This window comes from Octopus sinensis, linkage group LG15, assembly GCF_006345805.1.
Source record: "Octopus sinensis linkage group LG15, ASM634580v1, whole genome shotgun sequence".
In the NCBI taxonomy this organism is placed as follows: Eukaryota; Metazoa; Mollusca; class Cephalopoda; order Octopoda; family Octopodidae; genus Octopus; species Octopus sinensis.
The window spans coordinates 33,872,773-33,898,258 of record NC_043011.1 but is presented as its reverse complement, the minus strand read 5'-3'; the positions used below and the strand labels follow the sequence as shown (position 1 = coordinate 33,898,258).

Genomic DNA, 25,486 nt, shown 5'->3' with positions numbered 1-25,486 from the left:
TCTCGTTATACCATGTCTTCGCTTGGCTGAAGACCACATTGCTCACTTCAAAATACAGCAATATATTGTGAGCTTTGATACAGTTGCTATATCGTCATCATCATCATCATTTAATGTCTGCTTTCCATGCTGGCATGAGGAGGACAGCTTGACTGGAGCTGGAAAGGCTAGGGGCTGCACCAGGCTCTATTGTCTATTCTGGCATTGTGTCTGTGGTTGGATGCCTAGTGCCAATCCCTCCACAGAGTGTACTGGGTGCTTTTTATGTGGCACCAGCACTGGTGTCAATTCTGCTGTGAGAAATTTCCGTCACATTCTACTTCTCAGCATCTTGAAAATGGGTGTAATATATTGGGATCAAGGTGTTGATAGTAAGTGATTGATGGTGGTGCCTTCAAAGAGAAACTGATGTGGAATAAATATAGAAGGACAATTTTATTAGTCTTTTGAGACACTCCTATTTTGAGGCACTCCTATTCCTCATTCTATCTCCACTGCTTAACCTGTTGGCTTTGGTTAACCATTTGACATTCAAATTACTTTGTCAAATGTAATGGTTATTTATTCACATTGTTTTGAATTAATCATGCATTATCTTGTAGCTTCGAAGCTTCAGTGATCTGATTGTTTATTTTTAGAGTGACATTGTATGGTAGGTGTGAGAGGTCGGATCAAGTCAGTTTGCATGTAAAACTGGCTAGAATATTTTGGGTTAGACATGGCCAGTTTAAATGCTTAAAGGTTGAAATGGCCTTCGTAATAATTCCATTGTGTATTGTCTACTATTTAAAACTAAAATTAAAGTTCGCCTTTAATGGATGTGTCTTCCTCCCCTCTCTCTTTATAGCTTTTCTTCTTTATACACACACATACATATGCACATGCACCACAATATATTTTTTTTTCTTCACCGGTTCTTTAATTCTTCTGGCTCTTATAAAAGTTTCAAGTTTCTGTATGAAGTAGAGAAGAATTAGTATGTTTTTTTCTGGATTGGAGTGATCCTTAATCCTTTTGATATCAACCCACCTGAGACCACCCCTGGTTCTATGATAAAAACTTCCTGTTTTAAAGTGATCTGGATTTAAAAACCTTTCATATAAATTTCATAATTTAAGTTTCAAACACTAGCTCATAATGACAGTTATTTTTACTAATTTTTTCGTCATCATTTTCAAAATTAATTGAAACAAGGGCAGTGTATTTCCATAGAAATATAGTAATGAAATGGTTAATCCAACTTCCATGCAATATATCCACACACACACACATAAACACACACATACATTCACACTCACTCTCTCACTCTTTCTCTCTCTCTCTTTGATGACTGTTCTTCAGTTCTGCTGCCTCTTACAGACATTTTAAGCATCTCAAGTTTTGATATCAAGTAGTGTGTTTTTCTGGATTGGTCCTTAATCCAACTTTCTCACAGACACTTGTGCATGCACACACGTACAAATACACAGCACTCTTTAATTTCATTATATTTTGTTCAGAAACTCCATCAACTTCCGACAAAAGATCTAAAGTGTTCTTCAGATACATACAGACCATTATTGCATTTACAACATCTGTAATGTATAATGTTTGAAATAACGAAACCTGACATGATTCTTTCACATTTTTTCAATGTCTGAGTCAGATATGCCCAGCTCCCATTCCTAGCTTGGAAGAATAATTTTTAGAAGTATTTTTATAGTATACCATAATGTATAATGGCGTTGATTATTTTTTTTTTACCCCAGGTTTGCTCTGGTTGAGCAAAGTAAACCTAGTGTTTACTCTTCTTGTCTCAGTTGTTGGACTGTGGCCATGCTGGGGCACCATTGATAGCTCAGATCTGTAATGAAAGTTTTGTTCTTCATTTATTCATGTACTTTTCACCTGCTTCATGTTTTCCAGCTGTAAGAAAGTGGCTTGTAAAATGGGTTTAATCAGTCTGGCTGAATTTTCTTTTGTCTTGCTATATGAAGAAAAAAGCATCTTTGTGCTGACCCTGTAACTTGATTATGGTGTGAAGGCATTTTCATTTCAACACTCATTCACACACCAAAAAAACAAAAGAAAAAAAAAGAAAAGGAAGAAAAAAAGAGAAATCTGTGTCTTAAATAGCAAGGGTTCAAACAAATATTTATATTAGTAAGATTTTTAGAAATTTCTTTCATTGGAGATCAATGTTTGATTAGTGAATCAGTGAAATTTAAGTTCTGAGCTTAATGTATCTAATTTGCCAAAAGAAAAAAAAAAATTCTAAAATGACATTGAACTCTTGAAATCACTATCTCTCTGTCTCTCTCCCCTCTCTCCCCTCTCTCTCTCTCACTCACATGCACGCACATTCATTGGGGTGTCTGCTTAGTTAATATAACGCTTGGGTAGATGGATGTGTTTTGAAGTGACCAGGAAACTAAAATACATATTCTTTCCATTCATCAGTTTAAGTTAGGAAGGAGAGAGAAAAATAAAACTAAGATATTTTTGACACAGCTTCATTCAGCTACAAAGATAATACTTAAATTATCTCAGGGATAATAATTAAATTATCCTCAGGGATAAGAAAGAAAAAAACCAACACAATATTAGCTGTAAAATGTGAAGTCATTACTTATACATATTCAGAATATATATTTGTATACATTAATTATATACTGTAGTTATATATACTGTCTGGAGTCCATTATAAATCATAAAGGTGATTTTAAGTGTATTATGCAATCTCTATTGATTTGATAAGGTAATCTACCTATAAGATTTTCCTTACATGATGAATATTATTATTAATGAAATGTGTGTAAGATGATATAACTAATTTAAGAACAAAGTCACCTGTTTTTTTTTTTCTTCTATATGTATTCTGATTTTTCTAACTGTAAAGAGATCAGGGAAGGGAAACAAGGACCATAATTCAACTACTCCTGAAAAGATGGGGTGGTCGTGGTTGGAATTTCTTTGGTCATAGATCTGCTTGATCAGGATTGACCTGGGGCTATATAGCAACACCAGATTTAGCAGGGTGACTAAAAGCAGACAGATGGGTCGTGAAGTATGTGGAGGCAGTCAAAATTGTTGTGTACTTGGTTGTCGTGAAATTATTGTCAGGTCTTAAATCAACCATAGCCAATCAGACCTATGATCTAAAGCTTTCCAACCATGACCATTCCACTTTTATATATGTATATACATCATCAACTCATCATTTAACATCCAGTTTTCCATGCTTGCACAGGTCAGATGAAATTTGTTGTGGCAGACTTTTTTAGAGCTGGGATGCCTTTCTGTTGCCAACACTCTCCTGTTTCCAAGCAAGGTAATATTTCTATATGGCCGGACATATTTCTCATAGGAAACTGGAAATGAACAGCCATGCTTGTATGACAGTGATGCTCATTTACAACCATCATTTGATGTTAGGGCAAGGGTATGTGTGTACATGCACACACATGCGGTTTCTTTTCAGTTTCTGTCACCACATCCACCCACAAGGCTTTGGTGGACCCTGTGCTATAGTAGAAGACACCCAAGGTGCCATGCAGTGGGAATGACTCCAAGACCACATGGTCGGGGAGCAAATTTTGAACCACACAGCTATGCCTCCATCTTACTGTTCCTTTATATTAAAATATTAGGTTGTGTTTGTAGTATTTAGAGGAGATTTGGTTGCTATTTTTAGCCGGCGGAATGATTACATAGACTCCCCCTTGCAGAAGTATTTTATTCATAAAGCATACAAGTAAATAAAGTGATAGGTGCGATTTCTTAATGAAAGTGAAAATCGAATCAGATGACGATGTTGGTGATGATAGTGGCAGTGGTAGTGTTGATGGTGGTGGTGGTGGTGGGGTGCAGATATAAGAAACATAGGAAAATAAAAAAAAGAGCATTGAACATTGTTGCTCTGTTGTGGATTGTCAACTAGGCTGCATGTCATACGAAGCTGTGGAAGACAGTAGAGGAGGAAATTGTTGTGCATTTGAAATAATCCTTGTGGCAATTGATGTCATATCTGCTCATTGTTTTATTTACACTGATGCTCATCTACAAAGCTTTATTGATCACTCCTACATTATTGGTTGGTCATGGAGAAAAGAAGGTAGACGTAGCTGTAGGTGGAGTATACTAGATTATAGAGAATTCATTCCAGTGTTCATGACACGACCAATCTTATCTTTTATTCAAACAGTTTTATTATCATCAAAGACTGTTTTATCCAATGTTTACTTTATATATAATGTAGATGTATAAAGATATGAAAATGTCATTGAAAGACAAAAGTCATGGCTGTGTGGTTAAGAAGTTTGCTTTCCAACCACATGGTTTTGGGTTCAGTTGTACAATGCACCACCTTGGGCCAACTAAAGCCTTGTGAGTAGATTAGGTAGATGGAAACTGAAAGAAACATGGCATATTTGTGTGTGTGTGTGTTTTGCTTTCTCCTTGGCATTGCTTAATATTTGTAAGCGTGTGTCACCATCATGCAAGTGGTGTCTCTCATTCCCAATCTTCCATGAAAACATGTCTGGTCATGGGAAAATATTACCTTACTTGGAAACGGGGGAGGGTTGGTGACAGGGAAGGCATCTGAGTGTAGAATATCTGCTTCAACAAATTCCATCTGACCCACACAAACATGGAAGTATACATACATACATACATATATATATATATATATATATATATATATGTATATAAGTGATTAATAAGGGATTATCAATCCGGGCAAAATACTTCACAAGCTCTCTGTTTATACAAATACATCAGGCTACTCTGATCGAGTAAATGGAACCATGAAAGCACTTGTAATACATATCAGAAACAGCCGTGAGTGAAAAATGCATAAATAAATATGTAAAACTCATTATTTATGCCTTTTATCTCTCTCTCTCTCTCTCTCTCTCTCTCTCACACACACACAAAACGGAATAAGAAGGTAATGAATGACAATAAAAGCATTCAGACCGATAGATGATACAAAGACAGACAAGGAAAACCCAGGACAGATCATTCATGGCCCTCTATTCATCAGTCACGCTTCCAATTATCATTACAGTTTCAGCCTATTACACTTGAGACTGTTCAAAATTCGTAGGCCTAAAAAATCTAAGTGAAGAGCATTAAATTTTTGGAAGAAAGCAAGCGAATATATACAACAACACACAAAAAAAATGAGAAAATGGTTACAAATACAAATAACAAGAGAATAACAACAGGTGTCTTTCGACTAATAAGGACAAGCTAAGTTAAGCTGGTATGTGGAATGAAAGCTTTGAGGCAAAAACATAGATGAAAGTCAGGAGACAGGAAAATAAAGTGTAGTCAGGCTGAGAAAGAAGGATCATGCTTGGCTGAACACAGTAGGTTGTGATTTGAAGGAGTTTTGAATGTTATTTCTAGCTTATTGAACAACCACTGTGAGCCACAATTCCAAACAGGATTTCAGTGGGGAAATTGTTTTTAGGTTGAAATATTCACGCTTGATTTTACTAGATTTATTTGCCTAAATGTTGACTTTAAGCCCTTTGATACCAACCCACTTGCAACCACCTCTGATTTTATGATACTAACTGCCTGTTTAAAGCGATCTGAATTAAAATTTTTTAATCAAAATTTCATGTTAATTTATGTTTCAAACCCCTTTTTTAATAATGGCAAAATTATTTGATTAAATTCTTCATTATTTTCAAAATTCAGCTGTGTATTTCAACAGAAAAAAAATTGTAGCAAAAGGGTTAAAGACGTGAATGTTGTATTAATAGTAGGCTGTCGATATTATGTAATAAATTATGTTGTTTATAAGACATTTTTTTTTCTTACCATATGTCTGGAGGGAATCAAGGTGGAAGAACTAGTAAAGTGGAGATATAGAAATAAAAGAAAAAAAAGATGTTTAAGAAACAGACTTAGCAGCTTTGTCATTGATTTGAGAATGAGATATATTGCATGTGTATGTGTGTAAATCTATGATTTTTGCCTCTTTTTGCATCTTGATTAAAGTTAGAATGCTATTCAATAACTGTCCATGCATCAATGTAAACCTTTCAAATATGAGGAAATTAAAATAATCTCAAAGCAAATTAAAATGACCTTGAAACAAATTAAAACTGTAGATATTTAGATGAAACATACTAGAAGTCTATGTTTTGAATTATTTGAACTTCGGTGATTCGTTTTAAATTTGAATTTCAGCATTTGACTTAAGCATACAGCGCTTATGAATGATGAAAGTAAGTTTTGGGTAAGCCTCAGAGAAACATTAGCTTGTTTCAAACACAAGTATTGGTATTTCTCGAGTGTGTGCTGCTCTCTGATAGATTTGTGGTCAAGCCTGTGGCAGTGGTGTTCTTGATGCCTGGACTACATCCCTGCTCACTGCTATCAAGGCAGAGATGACTACCTATAAGTGTGAATCCCCATGAGCCAGAGTGACTGCAGGTCCAGTGCATCTCCCTTGCCATCCTCCAGGGCTACACCTTTTCTATTTTGTCCACTGGGACCATAAGGCAGACTGACAAGCCTTATGTCTATTAAATATGATGTCTATTAGCACAACAGTCTAATCTATTGTTCTCAGTTTTCCTCCCATTAGAGGAGCTTTACACCTTTTTTTGTATCCTGCCTGTATTCACTTCTCTAGTATTATCATTTTGGAAACAGAAAACAACTGAGATCCAGTCTGTACTTCAAAGTTGTATGCATGTACTCCCTACCTCTGAATAAGAGGAAGATTTGGAATCTTAAAATGCAAAACAAATAACAGCATATAGTTAGGTACCCAGAGATTGTGCGTTATATTTGCACTGCAAAGGTGTCTGAATATATTGAGGGATTTGTTCATTGTTTAAACAAATGCCTACAGTGAACATCAAGGAGTCTGTTTGAAAGTTTATATTTTATCTTGATATGAAAATGATTTCATGGAAGCAAGTGCATTTGCAACCTGTGTTTTGTTACTGTGTTTGTATTCCTAAAACAGACGATTCTTGAAAGAAGTTTTGACACTTGTTCATGATGTCTCAGTGTGGCTGTGTGGTTAAGAAGCTTGCTTTGCAACCTAGTCATTTCATGTCCAGTCCTAGTGAACAGCACTTTGGTCAAGTGTCTTCAACCATTGCCCTGGGATGACCGATACCTTGTTAGTGAATTTGGTTGGTGGAAATTGTGTGAAAGTCCATCATGTGTGTGTGGGTGTCTCTTTGTCTCTCTCACTATTTCTCTCTCTCTCTGTCACTTCATCACAACCACCACTACTTGACAACTGTAACTTAACAGGTCAGTAAAAAGAACAATAGATAAGGACAAGATAAAAAAGAAAAGCATTACAGGGGGTTGGTTTGACTAAAATCCTACAGATGGTACCCCAGCATGGCCACAGTCCACTGACTGAAACAATTAAAAGATGAAAAATAGATTGAAAGTAAACTAAAAGTAATATATGATTTGTTAGTTAAAGATAAAGGCATTGAAAATATATGATTTGATGGTATTATTTAATTAGAAGAAGTATAACCTACTTTGAGATTATTTTTGATTTATTTCAAAATCATTTTAATTTGCTTTATTACCATTTTAATTTGTGATTTAAAAAAATTTGTTTTTTGTTAATTCATCATCAAATTCTGTGAATCTCAATAAATATTCTAAGGCATAATATTTTGCATGTGTTCCCAAGTTTTTTGTATGGTTTCATTCATACTTGCCTGCACATCTCATGTCACACAATCATGCTAGGATAGATGTCACACCTGCTACTTTATTTCAGCCATCGACGCAGTAGTTTTGCTGTTTCTTTAGCAGATTCTGATTGGTCTTTTTTAGATACTTGATTGCATAACCTGCAAAACTATTGTCTTTTTCGATGCAAACATATATATTGGCACATGCACATGTGTGTGTGTCTGTGTGATTACATATGTTTAAATGTTCTAGCTTCTCAATGAAAGAGGAAGAAAGTACACAATACTTGTATAATCATCATCATCATCATCATCGTTTAAAACCGTTTTCCATGCTAGCATGGGTTGGACGGTTTGACAGGGGTCTGGGAAGCCAGGAGGCTGCACCAGGCTCCAGTCTGATCTGGCAGTGTTTCCACGGCTGGATGCCCATCCTAACGCCAACAACTCTGTAGTGGTTGCTTTTTACGTGCCACCGGCACAGGTGCCAGGGGAGGCTGGCAATGGCCACGATCGGTTGGTGCTTTTCATGTGATTTATTTATTGCCATTTAGGTTTCATGCCCCTCTAATTTCCAAGAGTAAGAATTGCAGTACATGAATCACAAGTGAAAGATAATAAGTGCGTGTGTCTGTGTGTGCATGTGCTTAAATGAATGTATGTATGTATGTGTGCATACATGTTTGTGTGTGCACACACGCATGAGTTTTTGTATACATGCATGTGTGTGCACGTTCATACAGATGCATGAGTGTGTGTGTTTTGGCATGAGTATAGCAGTGTGGTTAAGAAGCTCATCTTACACCACATGATTCCAGGTTCAGTCGCACTGTGTGGCACCTTGGGCAAGTGTCTTCTACTACAGTCCCAGGCCAACCAATGCTTTATAAGTTTGGTTGATAGAAGCTGTGTGGAAACCTGTTATACATATGTATATATACTTGTGTCCATATTTGAAATAAGCATCAGAATAACTCTCTTACTGATGAAAATAATCATCTAAATGTCATCAGAAAGGCCAAGGGAGATCAGCCAGAAATTTTGATTAATTAAAATTTAATATAGAATGCCATGGGAGAGTGAGTCTCATTGAAACTCTACACTAAGTGTCCAAGTGCATATTTTACTATTAAACCTTTTATGCAGTAAGTATCCCTGGGCATCCTCTCACTCTAGTCACTCTTTCAAGTGGTAATTTGTAATTGTCATATTATTTTCTCTAGTCATCAAAGAACTGCAACAGTTGAAAGACTGTTTCTCTGAAGAGGTTCAATAAGACTGGAACATGTCCATAGTTGTCACTTTAATGACTTAATAACTGCTTTAATCCTAGTTATGATTGAAGATGTATATATATAAGAAGCCTGTCGTATATATGTATATATATATGTGTGTGTGTGTGTATATGTTTGTGTGTCTGTGTTTGTCCCTCTAGCATTGCTTGACAACCGATGCTGGTGTGTTTACGTCCATGTCACTTAGCGGTTCGGCAAAAGAGACCGATAGAATAAGTACTGGGCTTACAAAGAATAAGTCCCGGGGTCAATTTGCTCGACTAAAGGCGGTGCTCCAGCATGGCCGCAGTCAAATGACTGAAACAAGTAAAAGAGAAGAAGAGAGAATATTTAGCTGCAAGAAAATAATACAGTTGAGCATCCGTTATACTTCATAGGTCAGGTGTGGCTGTTTGGTAAGAAGCTTGCCTCCCAACCACATGGTTCTGGGTTCAGTCCCACTGTGTGGCATCTTGGACAAAGCCTTGTGAGTGGATTTGGCAAATGGAAACTGAAAGAAGCCCATCGTATATATGTTTGTTTGCATTTATGTCCCTGTAACTTAGCGGTGTGACAAGAGACCAATAGAATAAAAATAAAACAAATATGTACCAGGGGTCGATTCATTCAACTAAAATTTCATCAAGGTGGTTCCCCAGCATGGCTTTAGTCTAGTGACTGAAACAAAAAAAAAAAAAGAAAAAAATTAAAGATACAGTAAGGTTACTCATGTATAATATAATGAATTGTAAAATGGATTGAGTTTATAAGTTAGTTGCATTTAATAACTTGCAATTAGAAGACAAATTCTTTTTCAAAAAGTGTTTAAAAAAAAAAAATCTAAAAGTATTTTGTTTTTTGGTTGGTTAATTTTTTTTGCTATATGATTTTATCTTTGCATATGCATGAAATCAGATTTTTTTTTTTTTTTTTGTTTTTTTTTTTTGTATAAATTTGATTTCTCTCTTTATGCTTGCCTTCCATCAAATGCTTATTCTTCATTTTCATTATCTGAATATTCCCATGAATGGTTTCCTGTTTCATTCGCCCAAATTTTGTTCGACGATCAGAAGTGTGAAACACGGTCACAAAATTTGAAGTTTCATCTTCAATATATACATACATACATGTATATATATATACATGTATATATATATATATATATATATATATATATATATATATATATATGGTTATCCGTAATAATGAAGGGTGAAATTAATTAATTTGGAAAATTATCAATTACCCAAGTAGTCTTCGGCATGTAAAAGCCTCATTCGAGAAAATTTAAGTATACTAAGCAATAAGGGTTTAGCAACGAGTTGCCTTACCACATACCGAATTAGAAATAGCAGTCAAAGGGTTATAGCTATTTCTTCTACTAAAAGGAGATCTCAGTAAAAACAGCTGTTTTTACTGAGATCTCCCTTTTTAGTAGAAGAAATAGCTATAACCCTTTGACTGCTATTTCTAAATTCGGTATGTGGTAAGGCAACTCGTTGCTAAACCCTTATTGCTTAGTATATTATATATATATACATGTATATATATATATATATATGTACATGTATATATATATATATATATGTACATGTATATAATATATATATATGTACATGTTTATATGTATATATATGTATATATATATATACACAGATATATATTATATATATATATATACACAGATATATATATACACAGATATATATCTATATATATATATACACAGGTATATATATATGTATTATATATACACATGTATAAATATATGTATATACATACACATGTATATATATATATTATATATATATATATATATATATATATATACACACACACTATAATATATATATATATTTAGGGTCTTAAATTTTTACAAATTTACTACCTGTGGCCTAGCATGCATCAAAAGTCAATAGACAACTTATTATTCAATATAAAATAGTGTACATTTAGACACAAAGCGAAATTACCTATAAGGGGCAATTTCTACATGCTAGGAGACAGTCAATACAACCGAAGACCACAAAAAAAAAATTTAAGCAATTTCAAAGGGAATGAAAAATAAAAACTTTTACCTTGTTTTTACGGTTATACCTATAGGCTTCGGATTTTTATAGCAAATAAAATAAAATAAAATAATTTAATTTACTAGGCAAAGCCTCTTCAGTAACCGAGCCATCCAAGACTAACCTATAAATATGAGACTGATAGCACGTGTCTCATCTCTATACGTTACTGAAGAGGATTTGCCTAGTAAATTAAATTATTTTATTTTATTTGCTATAAAAATCCGAAGCCTATAGGTATAACCGTAAAAACAAGGTGAAAGTTTTTATTTTTCATTCCCTTTGAAATTGCTTAAATTTTTTTTTTTGTGGTCTTCGGTTGTATTGACTGTTTCCTAGCGTGTAGAAATTGCCCATTATAGGTAATTTCTCTTTGTGATTAAATGTACACTATTATATATATATATATATATATATATACACATATACATACACACACTGCTTTCAATATTGAGTATTCTCTTTTATTTTCAATTCATGAAATACTGAAATCTTTATATGCAAGTGTTAGTATATGTATATATAAATATATATATATATATATATACACACACACGCACAAACATATATATATATATATATATATACATACACACGCACATATATTTTCTGTGATTACAAGTTATTGAAAGGTTGTGGAGGAGGAGTGCCTATGACATTTGTTGGTCCAGCCAGACTGGTGACATAAATAATGCAAATGATTGTTGAGTTTGAATATCTGTGGGTTGAACTAAAGTCAGTGGGGGTAAAATGTTGGTGACAAATGAATTGTTGAGCATTTCTTTTGGGAGGAGAGAGGGACAGGACCAGTGGACCTACATGATAAGAGTATATATACCATATTCATGTGTACATGAATTACAGGGGTTTGAATTGCTTCTGATTTTTTTTTTGGGGTAGGGGGGCTTTTTCAGAAGCATGGTAATGCTCATGATACTTTTATTTTTAGGGCCTTTGAAAGTAGTGTAAGAGGGAAGTTATCCTTGCAACAGGGCCAGGTGGTTGAATTAAATGGGACAAAAGATTAGGTCTCGGACCCAAGAACAGAATCAGTCTCTTCAGCAAGCCTCGACTTGAGGCTACAGTAAAAGACATTTATCCAAGGTAGAATCAAACATAAAACCATGTAGTTGGGAACTAAAATTCTTAACTACACCCATCATCATCTTCATTTGATGTTTGTTTTCCACGCTGGCATGGGTTGGGTGGCTTGACAGGAGCTGATCCTCTGGAGAGCTGCACTAGGCTCTACTTAACTGTTTTGGCATGGTTTCTATGCATGGATGCCCTTGCCAGTCACTTTACAGAGTGTACTGGGTACTTTGTACATGGCTCTAGCATGGGTGCTTTGTATGTAGCACTGGCATGGGTGCATTTTATGTGGCACCATACATTTTAGAAGTGTTAAATGAAATAAAAGATGGAATTTTTCCCTAGTTACTAACACCAGTGCATTGTAAATAAATTTCCTACCAGGAAATGTGATAACTATCCCACCTCATCTCATCACATTGAGGGAAACAAAAACAGCTAGGGGGACCTGGAGCCATGTGGTAGTGATGTGAATTTCTTTATCACATAATCAATATCCTACAATAGAAATTGTGTCAAAGAAGGATATTTAAACATCAAAAGCTCTTGCATTGAGCTGTGTAAATTTGCAAGTATGAACAACCATCTTGAATGAAAAGAATGCACCTTAAAATGGTGATAAATATATGGATTTATTCCTATATATATTATTGCTGTGAAATTTGGCTCACGTGGGTCCTTTCTGCACTTAGGGTTTTATTTGTACCTAAGCACATATGAGCTTGCTTTTTAATAACTATCCCTTGCTTACTGTCATCAGTAGTTTGAGCAGGAAAGTTGAGTGAATATCAATGACTTGTTAAGTCAGTTTGATCTTTATTTCTAAGCTTATTTGATTTTAACCTTTGCTGTATTAATGTGTGAAAGTGCATGCCCTAATGATTAAGGCATTGCACTCGTGATGGCATGATTGTAGTTTTGATTCCCAGACCAGGCAGTGCATTGTGTTCCTGAGCAAAAACACTTCATGTTGCTCTAGCCTACTCATCTATAAATGAGTAACACATCACAGGAGGAATTTTGTGATCTTTGTCACTTCTTTGCCATGGAAACTGGATAACCATTCCTATCAGTCCCAGGACTCAAGGCAGTAATGATCAGGGGTTGATGGTAACGATGATGATAATGATGTATTGATTCTCTAGTAAGTAATGGAAGCATAAATCTATTGATCCTCATTTCTGAGGTTATATAATTATAAACCATTCTGTATTGGTAATTTAACCCTTTTGATACCAACTTGGCTGAAACCACTTCTGGCTCTGTAGTACAAATGTCTTGTTTTCAAAAGTTCTGAATTAAAATTTTTTCCCAAACCTTAGTCACAATTTATGTTTCTAACACTAGCTTAATGATAATTAAGTTATTTTATTAAATTCTTTGTTATATTTAAAATTAATTGAAAGAAAGAAAGAGAGAGCATCTCAACAGAAATATGGTAACAAAAGAGGGGGTTTACGGTGACATTTTCTGGGCTTATTAAAAGGATTCAATGGCAGTACTATAAGCTTGACAAAATGACTTCACCAAGTGAATTATAAACTTCTCATCATACTTAATCCTTTTCATACCAACCTGGCTGAAACTGCCTCTGGCTCTGTAGTACAAATGTTAAAGTGTTGTATGTCCAAATTTTGCCAAATATTTTCAATGTTTATTTTTGCTTCCAATAGTTGGTTCTTTTGGTCAAACTACCGTATCTCCAGCTGCTTGTTAAAGTGTAGTACAACAATTTTGCTAGGGAGTAGTGAAATTATTTTTTTGTTTCCTGAAAATGCAATGTTTTGGACTTACGGCACTTTTGCATAATAGCAGCGAGACATATATATATATGTGTGTGTGTGTGGGTCTGTGTATTTGTATTTGTTTCCCCCATACACACCACCAGCACTTGACAACCAGTGTTGGTGTGTTTACATCCCCATAACTTAGTGGTTTGGCAAAGGAGACTGATAGAATAAGAACTAGGCTTAAAAAGCAAGTCCTGGGTTCGATTTGTTCAACTAAAATCCTTCAAAGTGGTGCTCCAGCATGGCTGCAGTCAAGTGACTGAAACAAAGAAAAGAGTAAAAGAATATATTTAACTCTTTAACTAGTTTTAGCTTGAGAGGTGTGGCCTTGCTGGGGCACTGCTGTTAGCTTTGTTACACTTTCATTACTTGAAACCTCTGATCTGTGACATTTGGCAAATGAGGGACTTTGGTGATGCTGCCTCCATCTGCATTTCCTACAACAAGGTAGGTTCATCTGGAATTTTTGACAGGTGAAACTCCAGTTTTGTTTTGAAGATATCTAAATCCACTCCATGCAAGTTTCTCAGACTGTTTGGGAGGATACTGAAGGGCTGTGGGCCCTTAAAACTCAAGCTGTTGCAGTATCTGGTCCTGTATCTTGATGATTATTTTGGGTTTTTCATACTATGCAGTCATGCTCCATTCTGCTGTTTGAGTAATTTCAATGCCAAAGTTTGGTACAGGATATATATATGTATTATATATATATATATATATGTTGGGCTACGTTGTTCAGAGTAGTCCTTAAGTTGGTTGTATCTAAGTACTTGAGGAAATATAGCTGCTGTTTCATGTATAGTGGACTAAACTCCCACTCCCACCTCATTGTATAGAATCTCTCTCTCTCTCTACTCATGTTTTCCTGATAAGCATCATCATCATACATCTGCCATCATCTCCTCTCCTCACACACACACCACACACTTCCTATGAGAAGTCCTAAACGTGTGTGTGTGTGTGTGTATATATATATATATATATATATACACACACACACAATGTTTGTCTATATCTGTTTATCTGTCTGTCCATCTATCTGAGAGAGAGAGTTCGATAAAATGATATGTTTGTTTGTGTTTGTGTATGTGTGTGCGTCTATCATCATCATTGTCGCTTAACGTCTGCTTTCCATGCTGACATGCATTGGATAGTTTGATTGAGGGCTGGCAAGCCAGAAGGCTGCACCAGGCTCCAATCTGATCTGGTAAAGTTTCTACAGCAGGTTACCCTTCCTAACATCAACCACTGCTAGAGTGTAGTGCATGCTTTTTATGTGCCACCGGCATGAGAGCTAGTCAGGCGGCACTGGCAATGACCACACTCGAATGGGGCTTTCTATGTGCCACAGGCGCGATATATATATATATATATAAATGTATGTATGTTTGACTATATCTATCTGTCTAATCTATCTGCATACATACATACACACACAGTGTAGATACCCTATAAAATTGTGCTGTGAGGTGGAGAGTGAACATCTAGGCTTTAATAAATGTGATTTCTACCTGCTTGTTGCATAATTGACAATGTTGCCAACCTAACCAGCCATAACATCATCTATCAATATAGAACATGGAAAGTTTTGTGTGTTCTGATGATGTCCATTGTCATCAACATGATTGTAATCATGATGACGATGATTCTGTCTGGCTTTTTCACTCCTTTGTTTTATATAAACTGCTGCTGTTGTTGTTGTTGTTGTCAAATAGCCTTTGTTGGCTTTGATTATCAAGCAGATCTTCAGCGGACGTTGCACATTCCTAGCTTCAGTTAGGTTTTGAGATAATGCTGGTCAACTACTGTCACGCTGTGCTCTACAGTTACAACCACTACATCTTCATATTATTACTGCTGCTACTACTACTACTATACTATTACTGCTGTCGCCAGCACTGTCACCACAACATTATAGTTTATAGTGCTACCATACTTTTGTGGTTATTACCACAATACTATTACTACTCATAGGTACTACCACCACCACCACCACCATCACCATTATATCACACTAGTTATGTTTCCACTACCGTCACTACCACACCTGACCACCAATACCAACACCGCTTCTACATCTTGCCAGCCACTACCCATCATTTTCACTAGTATTATCAACATGCATGACCACCACCACACCGATACAGTGACTGCTACCACACTTAAATGAATACTACTATCAACACAACACTTTTAAAGTGACCAACACCCACCACAGCAGATGTATACTGCTCTGTCACACTTTTACAATTACAACGCTACTACCATCATCATCATCACCACCACCACACCTACGTGGTCACATCTATGGCTACCATATTGCTGTTTACAATGGTTCGATTTTAGCACAACCATCCAGTTAACCACTCACAAATGCTTACTACCATCCACTGACTTATTTTATTTTCTCTCCTTGTAGAAGACTTTACTGAATCTGATGTCAAATGTCTGACACAGAAAAGCTGCAGGGTCTAGACAAAAACTATTTTGTCATTGTCATTCTCTCTCTGCCTTTATAGATTAGTGCAGGTATGTGGCTTAGCGGTTAGGCTCTTTTGCTCACAATCATAAGGTTGTGAGTTCATTTCCCTGGTGGTGCACTGACTCCTTGAACAAGACACTTTACTTCGTGTTGCTCCAGTCCACTCAGCTGTAGCCAAAATGAGTTGTACCAGTAGTTCAATGGGCCAGCTATGTTACATTCTGTGTCATACTGATTCTCCCTAAGAACTATGTGAAGAGTACACGTGTCTGTGGAGTGTTCAGTCACTTTCACATTAATTTCACAAGCTGGCTGTACTGTTGATCAGATCAACTAGAACCTTTGTTGTAACTGACAGAATGCCAGTTTTTTTTTTTGTTTTGTTTTTATGTAATAGATTATTATTATCATCACCATCATCATCATTATTATTATATACTTGACTTTTGCTTCGTATTTGTACAAGTTCACTCCAAGTCTCACTCAGAGACCTCAAAAGACAACAAGTTAGAAGCTCAAGTTGGTATTATAACTAGGGTGCCATGTATTTGGTTTTGCACACAGTATTGTTCTAGAGGATGTTTAAGAAAACAAGAAAATTATAAGTTTGTTTTAAAATTTGAGATTACATAGACAGTATTTTACCTAGGATATGGGCAGTTCCCATGAGCACTTTTATTATTATTATTGCTATTGATTGCTTGTCATAATGCTCAAAAAGTCTTCAGAATTCCATTCAAGTTTCAATTTTTGCCACTTTCTTCTCATAAGAATGAATGACTGGAGTGTGCCTATTCTCATAGCTGGATGTTGGGGGGTCTCTGACATAAACACCACTGTTTGCCTCATCTCATTGTGATCTTGTGTGACAACCATACACTCTGCCAGGGTCTTCTCTATTCATTTCTTAACGTTGTCTCACCCATCTTCATTTTTGTCACATGCAAGCCAGTTCCTAGGGATGTGGCCACTGATTCTGAACCCTGATATAATGTGTCCAAAAATATTACTGTTTTCACTGTCTGACTTTTATCACCAACTTTTGTTCTACTCCCTGCTCTGCCAGAACTGAATCCGTTCTACAGTCCGCTCAACTGATACACTGTGCTGCCTTCAATGCCCTCTGTTGCTTGGCATCAGTTGTTTGTGGACTGAAAGAACAGAGCGTTGTGACATCTTGTTTCCCTTAGAGGAGTATGAAAACTGAACTGAACTGGTTTCAAACTGAACTGGTTTACTAGCAATAGGATCCATGCTTCATACCCTTACAATGCTACTGGCCAGACCAATGTATTTGGAAGTTTTAGCTTGATGCCTTTGTTGAGGGCACAGTTTCTCTATACTGTAGTGAATGGCCTCAGAGCTGATCTTCCTGTACCAAGTTTTGCTTTGATTTCCTGAATAATAGCTTCAAATGTTGGCAACAAGCTTAGCTGTTTTTGAGGGCGGGGTGGGGTGGGGGTGGCAGTCGATCACATCAACCCTTGTACTTGATTAGTACTTTTTCTATCAATTTTGCAAAGATGAAAGGCAAAGTTGACTCAACAGAATTTGAGCTTAGAATGTGAAGACAGACAAAACACCACTAAGCATTTTGTCCACATGCTAACAGTTCTTACAGCTCACCATCTTTGAATTACTAATGATGAAAATGCTAAAGAATTACTAAACAATATGCACAAAAAATTATTAACAACAGAGCTAAAATGAAATCTGCTACTACCTCTTGTAAACAGTGTTGTTTTGTTGCTAAGCTACCCAGATACTGCTGGCTTTCATCACTTTGGTCTTGCATGATAACTGCCAAGTACTTCAGTATACTTTGCAATCATCTTACAGTAAAAACAGGTGCGATTCCAACTATGGAAGAATGTCTAATAGTTGCTCTGCCAACCATTACAGACTATTAAGACTATTAGGTTTTGTGTTGAAATTCTGCTGAGATCAACTTTGTCTTTCATCCTTCCTGTCAAGCACCATTTTTGCAAAGTCTCTGAATTTGTAAAATATGTGACAGTCACCTTATTTAGAGTGATGGATAATGAGGCATTTAAACTGATCATATCTGGCCCAAATACTGGACCTGTTTTATGTTCAGACCATACAGATCTGGCCTCTCACATGTACCTTACAATGTCATTCTAAAAATTCTCAATAACATCATCAAAATCTTTACGCTATGAGATAATGCATGATTAATTGAAAATTATATGAATAAATGAGTATTACATTTGACAAAGTAATCTGCTAAAGGTTTAACAAGTATAACTATAATAACAATTACAGAAGTGGGAAACCCCACCACCAGCCCTTAAACTTCAATCTTACCTCTTTCTTCATACTATGCTTTCTTGCCAGTCTATCTACCCTGCTTGATAAATTATTAATTATCTTAAATATTGATTTCTGACAAAAGGTGTGATGTCTCAAATTTAAAGCAAACCTGAACTGGGATTATGTGACATTCTTGTTTTTGTTGCCTGTCTTCAGATTACTCCTGACTGAGTGTAGAACTAAAATGAAAGACATTGCAACTTTTTCACATCCTTGTCTTGAATATTGCATATCTAGGACTTCATTATCCAATGTGTCATTCCCTTTTTAAGAAAGTAAAGTGTATAATCTACAGGGGATTTGGCTGCTATTTCTAGTAGATTGAATTATCACATGGTGGAGTTCTCATTGCCTTGTGTAAAGTGAAATGGCTATAACTTGAAGTAAACCTGACTTGATGTCCAACTAACCTGGAGCTTGTCTTCTGCTTCATGGCACTTGTCCCATTCTTTATCCTCTGTCTATAAAAGGTCTCTAGGCTTATTATGTCATACTCTGTCCATTTGCTGAACATTTTATTCTACCTTATTCATGCAGCTGTTTTTAGTTGCTTTAGTAGCATATAAAAATGTTTTGAGTTATTTGTGGAGAATTAAGTGACATCTTGTTTCCTTTGGAGGAGCATGAAAGTGGTTTCACATCAAGCTGGTTTACTAGCAATATGGTCAGGAAAGCTTGTTCCCATTGCTGTTGTGATGAGCACCTGCACAAGGAGCTTTATTTCTCTACTTGTTTAAGACAACAGAACCAGCTTTTAATTACAATTCACTGTCAAGTGGTTGTTTGCCAGTAGAAATCGGCATCCAGCTGATGAAATAGGAGAGGTTAAACACAGAAACTAAAACCAAGAACAAAAAAAAAAAATACAAATAACAACTCCAGTATTATTTGTGAAAATTTCCCAAATTTGCCTGAAGGTCATTCTATTCATAAACTAACATAGTAACACTGATGTGGAAAATAGCAAATGTAATTAAAAATAAATAAAAACCAATACCCCCCTCTCTCTCTCTCTTTCTCTACAGCAGCTGTTAATTCAGTTATCAATAGTTTTCTTGTGAATTTTTGGTAAAAAGAACTTGTATGGCATCAGAGTTCTTATAAGGATTTCAGAATGTCAATATTTCTTTTTCTTCTTTTACAATTTAAAAAAAAAATTTTTTTGTTCCTAAATTTTTCATTTTGGCTTTATCTGAAATGGAAGCACATTACTCATAGCCTTTGTAGATTCCCTGGGACAGGTGGGGAAGAGGGAAGATTTTACACTGATTTGTTGAGAGCAGATGTTGTTGGGCACCCCCTGCATTACAGTAGCACATCTTCCTCCTGATTATTTCAGCCTGCACAGTTCCTCTGAGGATGCTCTTTGCTGAGTGTCTGAGGCAACTGGTACATTCGCTATGAAAAAATTAGATTGCTCAGAGCAGCCCCTGCTAGCTTGTATAGGAAAAGCATAGAATGATAGATTGTAACAGAGCAAACTCTGCTAAAGATAGCCATGGTCTAGGTAGTAGTGGTGTTAAACCAGGCAAAAAATTAAGCCTACACATCCAAGAACAGTTAGGGTCTAAACTACAGACCTTCACAATGTTTCCATCTATCTTATTTTACTGCCCAAGTTCTAGCTCAGACACTGGCGCAAGGTGCTGCATAGCTGGATTGAACCTGGATCCACTTGATTGTAAAATGTACTTTGCCAGTCCTCCCTGATGCATTTCCACTCACTTTTCTAAAATGTGAGTTGTCATTTAGCTACTTTACCAGAGTGGAGGCATGTGGTTTAGTGGTTAGGGTACTGGACTCATGATCGTAAGATTGTGGTTTCGATTCCTGGACTAGGCAACACATTGTGTTCTTAAGCAAAACACTTTGTTTCATGTTGCTTCTGTCCACTCATCTGGCAAAAATGAGTATTCCTGTGGTGGACCAGCATCCCGTCCAATGGAAAATATGTAAGTCTTGTAAACCAGGAAACCAGCCCTTGTGAGTTGTCATGACTCGAGAAGGTAATTTTTCTTTTTTTACTTTATTTTACTAGAAGAAATCAGTTCTACCTGGGCCTCTTATTTCATACTTTTACTCCTCATCTCCTTTCACAAAGCTGTTCCCTTGGGGTTTCTAGTCTTGAAAACTGCTTAATGACTTCACTAGTGCTAGTGGCACAAAAAAAAAAAAAGAAAGAAAGCACCCAGTACATGCTGTAAAGTGGTTGACTTTAGGAAGCACATCCAGGCATAGAAAGCATGCCAAATCAGACACTGGAGCACAGTGCAGTCCGTGAGTCTGTCAAATCCTCTCAAACCATCAGGCCCATGCCAGCATGGAACATGGATGTTAAATGATGAGGATAACTTTCCAACCACATGGCTAACTGCCTGATCTATTTTCATCTGTTTTTAACATAGAAAGCACAAGTAAGTGCCAGCAGTGAAAAATTCAGATTATTTTAGTATCAGTCATCCTATCATGTTTGGTTTTTGATTCCATTTTGATCGTCTTGTAGCATGTGTTGGTCATGTCAGATTAGTTCTTTGGAAAATAGAGGATATATTCAATTATTCTTTAAATAACTAAATTTAGAAACACCAATTTGAGGAACTCACCTCACTCTTTCATTGTCTGTCTGTCTTCCTTTTCCTTTTTGTTTTCTGTTTTCTTTGTGTTTTTGTTTGTATGTATGTTACTGTCTGTCTTTGTCTTTATAATCTTTCTTTGTGTCTCTTTCTTTCATTTTCATTCCTTCTTGTCCACCCCCCTGTGTTTTTTTTCTCTAACATTTGAAAATTTCCAATAGCTGTTTTCCTGCTCTGTCATTTTAATTCATTTTATTTGTTTATATTTATTTTGTTTTATTTTATTTTATTTATTTATCTAATTTATTATTATCATTATTGCGGGAAGCTGGCAGAATTGTCAGCACATTGGACAAAACGTTCAGCTGCATTTCCTCCAGCTCTTTTATGTTCTGAGTTCAAATTCTGGCAAGGTCAACTTTGCTTTCCATTCTTTGAGGGTCAATAGAATCAGTTAAAGTTGAGCACTGGGGTTGATGCGATTGACTAAACCTCCTCCTACAAATATCAGGCCTAGTGTTTATATCAGAAATAATTATTATTTAGGCATTGAACCAGCAGAATCGTTTGTGTGTCAAACAGAATGCTTAACTGCATTTCCTCTGGACCTCTATGTTCTGAGTTCAAATACTGGCAAGACCAGCTTTACTTTTCATCCTTTCAAGATTGATGGAATAAAGCACCACTCAAACACTAGGGTCCATATAACTGACTTGTGCCCTTTCTTCTTAAATTTGCTGGCCATGTGCCAAAATTTGAATATATTATTATTATTATTATTATTATTATTATTATTATTAAGGTGGCAAACTGGCAGAATCGTTAGCAGGCTAGGTAAATGCTTAGCAGTATTTCGTCTGCTGCTACGTTCTGAGTTCAAATTCCATCGAGGTCAACTTTGCCTTTCATCCTTTCAGGATTGATTAAATAAGTACCAGTTATGCACTGGGGGGTCGATGTAATCGACTTAATCCCTTCCCCTAAATTTGAGGCCTTGTGCTTCCAGTAGAAAGTATTGTTATTATCATTTTTATTAAGACGGTGAGCAGGCAGAACTGTTAGCACACCAGGCAAAATGCTTAGCGGTATTTCATCTACCACTATGTTCTGAGTTCAAGTTCTGCTGAGGTTGACTTTGCCTTTCATCCTTTTGAGGGGATCAATAAAATAAGTACCAGTTGAGCACTGGGGTTGATGTAATCAACTTACCCTTCCCCTGAAATTGCTGGCCTTGTGTCAGTGTTTGAAATCATTATTATTATGATTATTATTATTATCACTATATTTTAAACATATAACGTAGCATTCTTTCTTTACCTTTTCACACTTCCTCTCTCTCTCTCTCTCAACAATCTCTCACATTCATTCATACACACATACACACGCATATAAGCATAGCCCCCATACACCTACATATAAATATTAGCAACAACAACAATGGCAACAACAACAATGATAATAATGATGATGTATGCTCTCTCTCTCTCTTTCTCTCTCTCTTACTATGATTACCTTGCTGTTAAATCCTGTTTGTGGCTTGAACCTTCAATATTTTTTGCCCATGTTATGCTTTCTTTCTGTTTGCTGCAGGATGCTCTCCCGACCCACAGGGGATGATGGACACACAATCAGACAAAAAGCGAAGTGACCTTCCCAGATACCCTTAACTGCTGCTGCCGCCGCTGCTGCTCTTTGTGGCTGCTACAGACAGCTGTACGCGGGAGTAACAATCTGAAAGTTCAAACCAACACTTCATTCATTTCCTGCATGCCAAATATAAATAGTTGCATAACTTAATGAATGTTGTTATTATTATTATTATTATCATTATTATCATTATTATTATTAATATTATAAACATTATTATTATAATTATTATTACTTTTGATAATTTTTTCCAATTAATTCTTCCCCACTCCTTCTGCCATTCCCATGCACACACTTATCTTTATTACATCTTTTATAAAGTAATATCTTCAATATATGTGTGTGTGTGTGCGTATGTGTACACATAAACAGATACACACATGAATATATATATATGTATATATATATTTATATATATGTGTATATATATATATATATATGTATATATGTTCGTTATGTTAAGATTGGAATACTTTAATTTGCCCCTATTCTAACAACACCCACTATGGTTTCCACACCCTTACTATCTCTCCCACACCCTCATGTACATGAGCACTCACTTCCATGCATATATATATACATACATATATATATGTGTGTGTGTATATATATATATATATATCTTAAGAAAAAGAAATATTTCTTTTATTTTCTTTTTGAGCCAACCAAAGCATGTATTTGTCCTCTTTCACTTTAACTGAAATTTTAATTTGTTACTTTGTTTTTAAATAAGTATTTCAAGAAATAAAATAATTTAAAAAAAAAAAAAAGGTAACCAAATTCCTCCTCCCCCTTCTGGTACACCATCGAACACTACAATCTCTGAAGCACATCCTTTTTACAAACTTCCTTTTCTTTATCTTTTTTCTATTTTGTCTGTTTATTTTCCTTCATTTTCTCATGACATTCTCACCCTCATATATATGTGTGTGTGTATGTGTATGTATTTATGCATTTGTGTCTGTGTATATGTTTGTGTAAATTAAATGTAATTTGAAAGAAAATATCTCATTATGGATCTTCTTCAATGTGCATAGAATCCTCATGTCTCCTGTTGATTGTTGCAAACATGCTTTATAACTACTAAAAATCTCAAGCTAATTTTTATGTTAAAATGGGCACATACAAGTTAGGCATTAATCTACAACGATCTGACAAAATATACACAACATATCTCATGCTTGGTTGGGCTGGTGTATGAAATGAGAGTGCTCCAGATGTCATCTACACTGAATTATAAAGAGATCTGGTGAAATCTGGACCATCAAGAAAATGGTGATGGTCTGTGGTGGTAACATAATTAGTTCATAGCAGAATTCAGTAACCTCTATTGCTGTGAGGAATGTAGAGTCTATCATTTCCAGCATTCTGCTTTGTTTGACAGTGAGGAACAAAGAAAAAGTCATCACTTGTCTTCAGTCCAAGCGCCGAAATTTCTTCTTCTCCATTTCTTACTGTCACATGAAAGGTAAGACATGGAATGATAGTTAGGTTCAACCCTCCTTATAACAACTGAACTTGCCTAACTCTCCTATAAAAAAAATACATTTGAGATTTATTAAATTTTTTCTCAATTATTAACCAATAAAAAAGTAGTGTAGAGACAATATTAAAATTTTTCTCATCCATTTGAGATGTATTTGTATATAAATTTTTAATGGTAAATTTTGAACTAACTGCTGCTAAATGCTTATCAATGTTAAAGCTATTAATAATAAACATAATTAATGATAAATGCAATTAATGATAAATGCAGTTAATGAATAATGCTATTAAATGTTAAAAGCTATTGATGTTTAAAGAATATTATTATTATATGAAATAAAATTATTCAGTATATACTGCTGGAAAACCTAGCTTGAAAAACTATAACTTACTACAGTAAAAAATAAGCATAATGGAAGAATGTGTCTGCAATGTAGGAAGAATTGGCTTTAATGCAAAGGGAAAAAATTGTAACGTAAGAATTATATCTGCAGCATATTAAAAGAGTGGATTAGGGTGGGAGGGTGGAGCAAACTCTGATATAAGTGCTTGATTTAATTACTTAATAAGAAAGCAGGAATTAGTCTGAGGCTGGTGGAAGTGGCATTTTCCTTAGCATGTAGTGGTTGTTAGTAGATTCATATTTTCAGCAAAAAACAAATGAAAAGTTGAATTTCTTATTAAAGAAGATGTACCTTATACATTTATTATTATTATTACCATTATTATCATTAAGGCAGTGAGATGGCAGAATTATTAGCATGCTGGGTGAAATGCTTAGCAGTATTTCATCTGCCTCTACATTCTGAGTTCAAATTCCTCTGAGGTTGAATTTGCCTTTCATCCTTTCAGGGTCGATAAATTACATACCAGTGAAATACTGGGGTCGATGTAATCCACTAGTCCCCTCCCCCAAAATTTCATGCCTTGTGTCTGTAGTAGAAAGGATTATTATTATTATTAAGGTAGTGAGCTGGCATAATAATTAGCACACTGGATGAAATGCTTAGCGGTATTTCGCCCGTCACTATGTTCTGAGTTCAAATTCCGCCAAGGTCAACTTTGCT

The 25,486-nt window shown here is 35.5% G+C and overlaps 1 protein-coding gene and 1 long non-coding RNA gene across 14 annotated transcripts in view; one reads left to right on the top strand and one right to left on the bottom strand.

Moving 5' to 3' along the window:
- Nucleotides 1–19,931, bottom strand: part of LOC118766292 — a 26,212-nt gene extending 6,281 nt beyond the window's left edge. The window contains exons 1-3 of the long non-coding RNA XR_005002206.1: nucleotides 19,922–19,931; nucleotides 12,090–12,095; nucleotides 1,307–1,313 (exon numbers count right to left, since the gene is read on the bottom strand). This is a non-coding gene — a long non-coding RNA (uncharacterized LOC118766292). The remainder of the gene's footprint in view (nucleotides 1–1,306; nucleotides 1,314–12,089; nucleotides 12,096–19,921) is intronic.
- Nucleotides 1–25,486, top strand: part of LOC115219624 (intersectin-1) — a 424,167-nt gene that overhangs the window by 262,519 nt on the left and 136,162 nt on the right. The gene's annotated exons all lie outside the window — the stretch shown is intronic.